The 12,747-nt window shown below is 41.4% G+C and overlaps 1 protein-coding gene across 2 annotated transcripts in view; it reads right to left on the bottom strand.

Moving 5' to 3' along the window:
- Positions 1-10,493, bottom strand: part of KIAA1958 (KIAA1958 ortholog) — a 164,821-nt gene extending 154,328 nt beyond the window's left edge. For both annotated transcript variants that reach the window (XM_061200097.1, XM_061200098.1), the window contains exon 1: positions 10,266-10,493. The gene's annotated coding sequence lies outside the window, so the exon portion shown is untranslated. The remainder of the gene's footprint in view (positions 1-10,265) is intronic.
- Positions 10,494-12,747: the final 2,254 nt, after the last annotated feature.

The following is a 12,747-nucleotide window of genomic DNA, read 5'->3' on the forward strand; positions in this document are numbered from 1 at the left end:
AAGTAAAATTGGAAATCTGAATAAAAGTGGACAATTGTACAGATGCCAATGTATTCATTTGCTAGGGCTACCATAACAAAATAAATACCACAGACTGGGTGACTTAAACAACAGAAATTAATTTTCTCAGTTCTGAAGGCTAGAAGTCCAAGATGAAGGTGTTGGCAAATCCGGTTTCTTCTGATGCCTCTCTCCTTGGCTTCCAGATAGCCACCTTCACACTGTGTCCTCACATGGTCTCTCCTCTGTACACACATCCCTGGTGTCTTTTTTTGTGTCCAAATTTCCTCTTACAAGGACACCTGTCAGAATGGATCATGGCCACCCCAACAGCCTCGTTTTAACTTAAGCACCTCGTTAAAAGCCCTAACTCCAAATACGGTCACATTCTGAAGCACTGGGGGATCAAGGATTCAACATATGAACCAGGGCGAATGCAATTCAGCCCATAACAGTCAACAGCCTAGTTGTGATATTGTAAGTATAGTTTTACAAAATGTTAACCATCAGGGGAAACAGCAAAGTATGCAAAGAATCTATTATTTCTTACAATTGCAAGTGAATCTACAAGTATATGGGGTGGCAGGGGTGGGGGCAAATAAAATAACTAGGGTAACAAAAGGCAAGATCAACAGAATTAGGTGATGAAGTAGCCCCATGAACCCGAGATGAGTAGGCAGAAGCTAAAACACTCACATAAACAGGACTCACAGGATCAAAAACTGGGCAGGTGAGGAGAGAAAAAAAGAGAAGTTCTGATAATTATATAAGCTGGAACAAGAAATTACCAACAATTACCCTCAAAAAGAAAGGATCCCATTTAAATGAAACTGGATGAGAGAAGAGTAAAGTTTCTCAGGCTTCTAGAGAAGACTACAAGACCATGGGGACCTACTAAGAGGCCTTAGAAAGAAAACTGTTGGGGGACTTCCCTGGTGGTCCAGTGGTTAAGACTTGGCACTTTCACTGCCGTGGGCCTGGGCTGGATCCCTGGTCGGGGAACTAAGATCCCACAAGCTGTGCAGCGCGGCCAGAAAAATTTTTTTAATTAACATAATAAAAATTTAAAAAAAGGGGACTTCCCTGGTGGTGCAATGGTTAAGAATCTGCCTGCCACTGCAGGGGACACAGGTTCCATCCCTGATCCAGGAAGATCCCACATGCCACAGAGCAACTAAGCCCATGTGCCACAACCACTGAGCCCGTGCACCTAGAGCCCGTGCTCCGCAATGAGAAGCCACCACAAGGAGAAGCCTGAGCAGCACAACTAGAGAAAGCCTTTGCGCAGCAATGAAGACCCAAAGCAGCCAAAAAAAGAAAAAAATTAAAAAAAAGAAAACCGTTGGGATTAAAATCTAAATCAAACAAAGAGGCATCACTAAGGATAAAGGATAAAGATACCAAAAGGAGGCCAATCTCAGAGAATATCACAGCAGAGACTAGATAAAGAGAACATATTTATTCCTGTATGTTGAAATATAATATACAATTAGAAAAGGGCAGAAATAATAAGTGAACAAGCTGCTCATATTTCACCATTTCACAAACAGAAGACATTTATGTAACCAGCAACCAAATCAAGAAACAGTATATTACCCGCACTCCAGAAGCCTCCACTTTTCTCCTTTCTAGTCACTAATCCCTCAACGGATCAAGCTTGCTAATGTCCATTGGCCAAAGTTAAGTTATGTGGCCAAAATTAGACTCACTGTGGAAAGAGACAACACAAGGTTGTAAACACCAGGAGATGTGATTTATTTGGGGTCATCAATGTAACACCCTACCACATATTATACTGATGGTCATTTGGGCACACTTCAGTTTGGAGCTATTACAAACAGTACTATGAACATTCTTGTACATTTATTTGGTAAGCATTTATCTTCAAGTGGAATTACTGAGCTATAGGATATGCATATGCACAGCTTTAGTAGATACTGCCAAACAGCCTTCCAAATTGCTTGTATCCATTTATATTTCTACACCAATTTACACTTCCAACAGCAGTGCGTGAGAATTCCAATTACTCTACATTCTCACCAACACTTGGTATTTTTCATTTATTTCATTTAGCCATTCTAGTGGGTATGTATTGGTATCTCACTTTGATTTTGAATGGCCGTATTTTTAAATACTTCACATAAGAAACCAAGGAGAAAATTTCAAACCTTGAAACTAAGAAAACTACCTTGGTCCACTTCCACCCCCATCACAGAAACCTCCTGAAGTACAGGTAAATCCCTCTAATTTATACATGAACAAGAGAAAAGAATACAATATAACCCTATGAAAAGTACTGTGAGAAAAAGATTAAAAAGAACCAAATTACATACCAGTAGTCAATGAAGGAACATCACAAAAATATGGCCATAAAGCAGATGAAAACTGTAACATAATATTTCAATATGAATTGAAAGAAGTTAAGGAAATGATAGGATGCTATGAAAGAAAGCATACATCAGAAATAGAAAAGCTAAAAAAAATGACAATGGCCAAATAACAAGAACATTTAAAAAGAGAAATGACAGAGTTCAGTATGGAATACGAAAGGAAAAAAAAAATTCAAAAGGAAGACAAAACTAGAAGGAACACTAGGCTTAATAGATAGACACCATGGAAAGTACATTAAAGAGACTAAAAGAGAAAAAGAAAAAAATACAGCAAATATAAAAAATAAAATAAAAAGAATCTGAATAAAGTATAGACATAAAATATAAGCAAAGAAGATTCAACATATATGTAACAGAAGACCTCAAGGAAGAAAATAAAAATAATGGAAAAGAATAATATAACTGATGAAAATATTTTTTTAAAAAATTTGAGCCAACATAATAAAACATCCATTGTGTATCTGGAAAAATTAACAGAGAACAGCCAACACTTAAGACGTATTCTAGTAAAATTATTTGCCTTTAAAGATGAAGGGAGACTTCCCTGGTGGGTGGTCCAGTGGTTAAGACTCCGTGCTCCCAATGCAGGGGGCCTGGGTTCGATCCCTGATCAGGGAAATAAGATCCCACATACTGCAAGTAAGCCCACGCACCACAACTAGAGAAGCCCCGCACGCCGCAACGAAGAGCCCATGCGCTACAACAAAGACCCAGCACAGCCAAAATAAAAAAAAATTTAAAAAAAAAGGGGGGGGGAATGTCCTTTGGGCATCTAGGGAAAAAGATAAAGACACTTAAAAAAGAAAGAAAATCATATTGGTATTAGACTCTGACAACACTTTTTATCAGAATACAATATAGTAGGACTCAGCAAACTATGGCTTATGTACCAAATCTAGCCCACAGTCCAGTTCTGTAAATAAAGTTTTACCGGAACACAGTCATGCTTGTTCATTTATATATTCTCTATGGCTGCTTTTGCACTGACATGGCACAGTTAAATAATTGTGACAGTGACCTATGGCCCACAAAGCCTAAAATAATTACTATTTGGCCTCTTAAAGAAAAGGTTTGTCAAATCTTAAAACAGAATAACATATTTAAGATACTTGAGGAAAGGGGAATTCTCCAGTGGTCCAGTGGTTAAGACTCTGCGCTTCCACTGCAGGGTGCGCAGGTTCGATCCCTGGTCTGGGAACTAAGATCCCGAATGCAGCGCAGCCCTAAATAAATAAATAAATAAATAAAATAAAATTACTTTAAAAAAAAGAGAGATGCAAACATTAAAAGAAAAAAAAAAGGTATTTGAGGGAAGAAAATGCAGGCTAAGTAATTATATTCAGCCAAACTGCCCTTCAAGTTTAAAAGCCACAGATGAACAGTTTTAAATATGAAAGACAGAAGATATTTCTCACACAAGCTATTTATGAGGATTCATTGAGCTTCAGACTATCAAATGATGATTATAGAAGCCTTAGCACAAGGACTTACGTTGTAAACTGAATATATTCAACTGTAGAACTAAAACCAATGATGGGCAAAGGTGACAGAGTAGTTTGTGACTTGTATGGGGTGAACAGACAGAACTGAGAAATCTTGGGGAGCAGGAACTGACTGGTCTAGGCACTTGATTATGTATGGAAGACAGGACTGAGAATAAGGGAGGCGTCACAGATAACTCCTAAATTTCTGGACTGGGAAAATGGATGGAGATAGTACCACTCACTAAGCTAGGGAACACAAGAAAAGACACAGATATGAAGAGAAAGATAAATCAAGTTTTGGGCATGCTGAATGTGAAGTGTTTGTGGCATATCAAATGACTGTGTCCAGTTGGTTGTTGTATACATCTGGATTTCAGCAGAGAGGCCCTGAGTGGATATCAGATTCAAGAGACATCAGCCAAGGAAGGTGTGAACTGATCAGAATGGCATGTAATTTACCGTGCAAGGAGCAAGGCCAATATCTGAAAAAGAGCACCAAAAGAAACATGTCCTTAGAATTCACAAGAAAACAGCATCAGCAGTTTCACTAAATTTGGCTACATTGAGATTCTCCTGCATTTGAAACCAATGATTAAGAATTTTCTACTTTAAACTATTCAAAATAAAATATTTAAAAATAATGAATATGAAGAGTGAATAAAAACAAAATAAAGCCTTTAACTCCCCACTTTAATTATTTTTAATGGCATACGAAGTTGATCATATTGCTGTCTACTGGACCTTGCACTCAAGTGAAAAAATGCCAAGAGAGTAATAAAAAAGGTATAAAAGATGAAAACCACTATAAAATTACACATGTGGTGTGAAGTATGTATATATGTATGTATGTATGAAAGACAATGGTGGAGGAATAGGCTGTATTATCAGCTGAATTGTGTTCCCTCCAAATTCATACACTGAAGTCCTAACCCCCAGTACTTCAGAATGAGACTGTATTTGGAGACTGGGCCTTTAAAGAGGTAATTAAGGTAAATGAGGTCATTTGGGTGAATCCTAAGGATATGGACTGATGTCCTTACAGGAAGAGAGGAGATTAGGTCACAGAGGGGCACACAGGAAGGACCATGTGAAGATACCTAAGGAAAACAACCATCTAAAAGCCAAGGAGAGAGGCCTAAGAAGAATCCAACCCTGCCAACATCTGATAGCTTCCAGAACTGTAAAAATTAAATAAATTTTTGTTGTAGAAGCCACCCAGTCTGTCGTACTTGGTTTCAGCAGCCCTTGAAAACGAATACAGGCTAGAGAGAGAAAGTAGTCCTAGTTGGGTAAGAGTCCACAGATACTGATAATATTCCAGTAAGTATGAAGCCTTGTAACAGAAAAGTAGAGCTTTTGCTATGTGGTGATTATGGCTTATATGCAACAATAAAAATTTTTAAACAGTAAGTATTTACAAGGGAAAACAGGGAAGATATTGACAAGGGAAAAGTGAAGGGACACAATACTGGCAAGTAGAAAAGGACGGAAGAGGTTAAAGTAGTGTCAGTTTTGAGAAAAATCAAGAAGAGAGAAATCCAACCAAGATATATCCTATTCCTGACATTTTAATGAACCAAAAAAGTAAATAAAATAACCCAAAAACAATTCAGCCAAGGAAGGGAGAGTAATGGAGGCAACTTTGGATAATTCTCTAGAACTCAAAAGAATTTTTAAAAAAAATTTCAGCTAATGGAATCCTTGATAATTAACAAATAAAAAAAAGTTTTCAGGCATCAAATGAAAAGATATTTGCAATGGGTATTAATGGAATTCTTTGAAAGTTATTTTTGTGTTTTTTGTTTTTTAACAAACAGGTAATAATTACTAGCAGTTGCACTACTTCTTGCCCTGCATCCAGAGCTACAGAGGCCCAAGAGGAAGTAAGGTGGAGGGGAAAGCAATTCTCCAACTTGAAGACCTGCTCCCTCGTGCCAGGCCGGTCAACATTCAGGCAGATCAGAGGGGGAAAAAAGCTGGAAGAAAAATGCACCATTTTGTGGTAAGACTTTCAATGTTTTAAAAAGTTTCTTAAATAATTTAATGTCTTCTTCAAGTTTTTTAAACTTATATTTCACATAAAGTTGCACAATTTATCTTTTGAGACATCTTTTGATGCTACTTTTCTTTCAGTACAAAAGGTCCAATTACTGATGTCCTAGACCACATCCCTTTGCTTTCTATATTACTTTAAGTGTGATAAAGTGTTTCTGAAATACATCTTCTTTGTCACTAGAGACACTGGTTTTACCAATATGCAATACTCAAAAAGCTCTCCAACGGTTTAAGTGTGAGACTTTGCAAAACAAACATGAATACTGCTGCATAATTTGCCTTTCTCCAGAAAAGGGTATTACACTTTGTTGACACTGCATACAAAATAAAATGCAAAAATTTGCATTTTCAGTACTTTTGGTTTCTTGACCTTTATTTGAATTTGAGACTAAGCTTTACCAAACAACAGAATTTACACTGTAACTAGCCAACCACAGTCCTCACTATGGAATCTGTGCAGTGCATTTGTTACCTAGGAAACAGAAGAGAGCACAGGCAGAGTGCAATTTCAGTATAGCAAAAGAATTCTCCAATCATGCTGGTAAAATAAAGTCCATAAATCAACTAATCAGAAGCAAAGTCAAGAAGTACCATGGAAGAGTTAAGCTCTATGGAAACTTTTTTCAAGGCAAAAAAGAAACCTGTGGGGTTTCTTCAGGCAACTATGTAGGTCTCTTCACTAAATATTATGAGCAGGTTTCTTTACAAACACAAACTGTCAAAAAATAAACTGTTCAAAATAAATGGCTTCTCTCCAATCTTCAGCTTCTCTATTTTTGACAGTATTTAAGAGAACAAGCTTCTTTAGAGCCAGCCTCATACATCTGGTAGCAGAATATTAGTCCAAGAATGAATTCTGCATTTTCGGCAAGCAGCAAGGGTATGTACTGCTCTTAAACAACACAGGACGATAAAGGCTGGAATGAGAGGTCACTGTCCGCACCTCTCACAGTCAGGCCTACTTTCCCAAGCTACAAAAAACTTCAGGAAAAAGAACTTGAAAGGCACAGATCTTTTATAAAGAATAAAACTGTTAACTTTTCAGCTTTCCCCCTGGTTATTACTAATGATAATACTAGTCATTTGAGGGTTCCAAACATAAAGTGAACATTTTAAGTGTCTTTTAATGGTACCACACTAATAACTAACAAACAGAAAAAGACTAGAAAAGTCTATGGATTTTAAAGCCTATCAAATTTAACCGTGGAAAGCTTAGTGTTGTTAAAACAAAAAACAAAAACTGGTAAATATCAGATTCTACTGCTCAGCTATTGATACATTTAAAACCCAACTTTACGCAAATTCAAAATTTCTGGAAGCATTTATTTGTCATAGTATCAAAAGCAGCAGAAAAAAATTTCAACCATGAGATGTGAAAAATAATTTACATGCCTTCCTAAACACCAACATACCAGACGAAAAATCAAATGAAAATATGAAGGAGTCTCTGGAATGCTTCTGATTAACTAAAATAGTACCGTTAATTATAGAAAAACAAAACACAAAACAAAAAAATTAATATCTACATATCACAGTCAACAAACAAAAACAAAACAAAAAAACCAGGTGTTATCTTTTAGCCAGCCTAAGTAAACACACCATGCCGATCCCAGAAAACTGTTAGACACAGCTACAACTTTGCCAAGCAATTCTCAATGCAGGCCACACTCTTAATGTTTAGTTTACACAGTGACTCCGTTAAACCTTAATGCTACAACTGACAGCCATGTAAACAAATACATAAACATGCAATTCAATTTGTTAGCTTATCTGTTTTCATACTGGGAAGAGCTGATGAAGAGTCTGTATCTAAAGAGCTGAAACTCTGGAAGTGTTTTAGAACTCTATTCCACCATTCATGATAAAGTCTGAACAAATTTCAACACTTAGCCTCTTTGGGCCATCCTTATTAGAAAAGGAAGAGGTATCTTGCTCAAGGGCCTACCAGCGCCTGACACTGAGCTCTGTGCAGAGTTTAAATTCATTTATCTAATCTAGAACAGAAGTCAAAACAGGAACTAATCAAAGAGGCTGGCATGACCTTTGTTAGATGTAGCCTCTTCTAAGTTTTAAGTAAAGTGTACAAAAATGTACACTCCAGGCATTTACAAAATAAGGCATGAAATAATATTAATCTGTTAATGTAAAACTAGGACAAGAATCTAGGATACATTTTTCTCCTAGAAAAAGACCACTATTTTAGGCATACTAAACTGTCTCCTCTTTATAATGACAAAAATCAGTTTGCCTAGTTAACACTATATTAAATTGTATATTGTTTTCTGACAAATTTCTACATGTTACTTGACAAAAATTTAAATAGCAAATATTCCTTCCACCATAATAATTTTCCTTCATGTTTGGATGATAATACTTTTATTTTTTAAGAAAGACTACATTTCCTACATATAGCTGTACATATAACTGCGTGTCCCCAAAACTGTGTTTTCTTTTTTGATCTCCTTGGTAACCATCAGATTTAAGTTTGTCAATATGGATTCTCAAACAATAAGCAAAAAAAAAAAAAGTCTCCAGAAATGAGCAGTAGATAGAGGTGAATGCAAAGATATAAATCCACACCTGCGTTAAAAATCTGAATCTGGAAGGGCTTCCCTGGTGGTGCAGTGGTTAAGAATCCGCCTGCCAATGCAGGGGACACGGGTTCAAGCCCTGGTCCGGGAAGACCCCACATGCCACAAAGCAACTAAGCCCGTGCCCCACAACTACTGAACCTGTGCTCTAGAGCCCGCGTGCCATAACTACTGAAGCCCACGCGCCTAGAGCCCAAGCTCCGCAACGAGAAGCCACTGCGATGAGAAGCTCGCCCACCACAACGAAAAGTAGCCCCCCCCCCGCAAGTAGAGAAAGCCCGCGCAACGAAGACCCAATGCAGCCAAAAATAAATTAAGAAAAAAAAAAAATCCCATTAAAAAAACTGAATCTGGAAAATTAATTTTCTGGGTGCTTATGCAACTTCATTTATTATCTGAATATCTACAAATACATAGCAACTGTTCATAAAAAACTTAGATAAATAATACAAATCAGAAATATCACAGTACTTTTCAAAAGTTATATCCACCATATACAACCCAGTCGTTGGGTTATAAACAGAGAATACATAAATACATATAATAAAATAGGGAAAGCACAATCACAGGGAGAAATGATCAGTTCTAACGTTCATGTTCTCCCCATATGTCGTGAAAGATCTCATATCTTAAACCAGCAAAAATAAAGGTTTTAGCCTGGACAGAAAGTTAAGAGAATTGTTTATCGCGCTCCAGTCTAACCTCCACTGTGGAAGTGACTTGCTTGTGAACTGTTTATTTAATAGGTAGAAGATTCTGTCATGTTAAACCTAAGGAGTCTGGGAAATAACAAAACTTTACCTCCAAAAGTTATACATATATGTAACAATCACAGCCATATTCATCTTTTATTTCTTGCCTTTAAGTCCCTATCTGAAAGAAAGAAAGAAAGAAAGAAAGAAAGAAAGAGAAAGAAAGAAAGAAAGAGAAAGAAAGAAAGAAAGAGAAAGAAAGAGAAAGAAAGCCATCAGAATACTAAAACACACTCTTTGATTTTGGTCAGCCCAACCTTCTCCTAGCGAGGGAAATCTATTTCTCGATGTATTTGATAACAAACACAAATCACTGTGCGCAGCCTCAGACGGGGTGGGGGGCGGAAGAGCCCTTCGGAGAAAGCCCTCCTCCGTCAGAAACAATAAATAAGGGACCCAAGCGATGCACGCTCCTTTACACACGCCCCAAACGCACCTTGGCGTGCCTCGCGGGAGGGAAACAAGTCTGGCAAAGCCCCGAAACACCTCTCTCCCTCTCTCTCCATAACCTCCTCAAGACTTGAAAACTAAGAGAGCACCTCTTTTCTTTCCCCTTTCCCGCCCTCCTTCCCACCTCCAACAAATCCCAGAGAGGGAGCGGGCGAGCCAGACCCACGCAGCGCGCCCGCTGCCGCGGCGGCGACAGAAGACGCTGGGCGGCGGGCCGGCCCCAGAGAGACAGCCCAGAGCCGCGACCGCCGCTCGCTCGGCCGCCGGGGGTTTCTACCCCCTCACGCCCCCGAGGCCGTCGCCGGCGACGTCCGGCCGCCCGGCTCTCAGCCCTGACTCTCGGCCTTCTCGCGCCCCCCCCCCCCCCCCGCCTCGCAAGCCCAGAGGAACAAAAGGAGGGTTCAGCCGGGTCACTGCTAGGCCGCCGAGTGGGGGGGAAGCGGCGCGGACGCCAGTGCGACCGCCCCCCACACAAAGGGGCTCCCGGCCCCGGGCGCAGCGTCGGCGCGCTCGTCCCCGCCCCGCGAGCGGGCTCTCACCCACCTGCAGGTGTCTGTGCGTCTGTCCATAGGAACGCGGGCAGCGAGGGGGCCTGTAGGAGCCCGGCAGCAAGGGCTGGAGGGGGCGGGAGGGAGGGAGCGCGGCCACAGGGCCGGGGAGCGAAGGTAAGTAGAACGGGAAGGCGCCGGACGGGCGACGGACCGAGGGGCTGGGGGCGGGGGCGCCAGCCTGGCTCTGCCGACCGGCGCGCGCCGCTCCGTGCGCCTCGGGCTCCGCGCGCCCGACTCCAAGCGCGGCGGGCAGGCGGGGGGCGGGGTGCGGGCGGGGCGGGGCCGGCGAGCGGGGCGGGGGCTCGGACCCCGGCCTCCAGCCGGCACCGGAAACGCGCTGTGGTCCGGGAGACCCACAGGAAGTGTGTAACGGCACCTCCCACGACGCGCACCGAGCTAGCGGTGGAGGCTGTCCGGAGGTGTGGACCGACCCTCCTGCTACAGACACGCGACCACGAGCTCGGTCTCCGCAGCCCGACAGGCGTGGGAGCCACGATCCCCTCTGCGTTCTCAAGTGGGCAACACCTCCTCCTGCCACACGCGCCAGGCCCGCGGCCCCCGCTGCCCTTTGCAACTCCGTACAGCTCCACCTAAACGCCAGGATCAGACCTCCTTGCAAGACCCTGGGGTTGTCAGGCGTGTGATACCTGTTTTAACGCGCTGAGTGGAGTCACCTCTACATCCAGGCACGTGCAAGAACACCTCCGATCGACAGACGTACAACCCACAGTCACCGCTGCCCGGTGGAAGTTTCTAATACAGCTACAACCACACGCAACCATCCCGTGGAGGGAGCCGGGCTGCTGAATAACACCTAAAACACACTAAGACCGGGAAACATATAGTAACACCACCTGCACAGCTCGGCACAAGGGAGGTAAGGCTGGACCAGGCGCCCTCCACCTTTTTTTTTTATCTACCAAACACTTTCATAGTCCTTACACTAAGTGCTTAGCAAATATTAATTTGCTTAATCCTAAGAACTCTATGAAGTGGGTCTTGTTAGCATTGCTGTTTTGCACATGAGGAAACTGAGGCACAGAGAGAGTAAGAAAGCTGCCCAAGATCACATAGTAGCAGGAGGAACCCAGATTCGTCCCAGGCAGTCTGTCTCCGTGCTCCTTTCTATTTACAGCCCTAAGCATCTCCAAAATAATAATGGCAATAACTATCATTTAAAGCATATCTGATTAGCCATATGTAGTGCTCACATCTTGGCCTCACCCCAGCTGTGACAGGGAAACCTCATTCCCTCCTACCCTGGGGTAAGTGAGGGGAGAGAAGAGTATGACTGAGCAGAAAAAGAGACTAACTTCTGAACAAAGGAGAAAGGATTCCTAACACCTTTGTCTATCAACACTCCTCCTGATCAAGGCTGAATTTAAAAATCTGTGAACATTTTTGATAAATAATGTGTCCAAAAAAAGAAAAAAACAGGGACTTTCCTGGTGGTGCAGTGGTTAAGAATCTGCCTGCCAATGCAGGGGACACGGGTTCGAGCCCTGGTCCGGGAAGATCCCACATGCCACAGAGCAACTAAGCCCATCCGCCACAACTACTGAGCCTGCGCTCTAGAGCCTACGTGCCACAACTACTGAAGCCTGCACACCTACAGCCTGTGCTCCGCAACAAGAGAAGCCACCGCAGTGAGAAGCCCGCGCACTGCAACGAAGAGTAGCCCCCGCTCGCCACAACTAGAGAAAGCCCATGTGCAGCAACAAAGACACAATGCAGCCAAAAATAAATAAATAAAATAAATGTATTAGAAAAAAGAAAAAACAGTTAATCGCCACATGTTTCAAGTACATAATCCTGTGGGAAAATTGAAATCCCGTGCATTGCTGGTAGAAATGTAAAATGGTGCAGCCACTATGGAAAACACTATGGAGGGTCCTCAAAAAACTAAAAATGGAATTACTGTGTGATCCAGAAATCCCACCTCTAGGTATATATCCAAAAGAATTTGAAGCAAGAACTTAAAGAGACATTTGCAACCCATGTTCACTGCACCATTATTCACAATAGCCCAGAGATGGAAGCAACCAAAATGTCCAAGGATGGATGAATGGATAAACAAAATGTGGCATATACGTACAGTAGAGTATTATTCAGCCTTAAAAAAGCAATCCTGTCACATGCTACAACATAGATGAACCTTGAGGACATTACACCAAGTGAAATAAACCAGCCACAAAACAACAAATACTGTATATAAGGTACCTAGAGTTGTCAAAATCACTTATATAAGGTACCTAGAGTTGCCAAAATCATGGAAACAGAGGGTATTATGGTGGTTGCCAGGGAATGAGGAGGGGATTATGGAGAGTTGTTGTTCCATGAGTATAGAGTTTTAGTTTTGCAAGATGAAAAAGTTCTAGAGATCTGATACACAACAATGTGAGGATAAACCACTGACCTGTACACTTGAAAATGGTTAAAAGGATAAATTTTGTATTATTTGTTTTTTTACCACA

Source organism: Eubalaena glacialis, chromosome 9 (assembly GCF_028564815.1).
Source record: "Eubalaena glacialis isolate mEubGla1 chromosome 9, mEubGla1.1.hap2.+ XY, whole genome shotgun sequence".
Lineage (NCBI taxonomy): Eukaryota > Metazoa > Chordata > Mammalia > Artiodactyla > Balaenidae > Eubalaena > Eubalaena glacialis.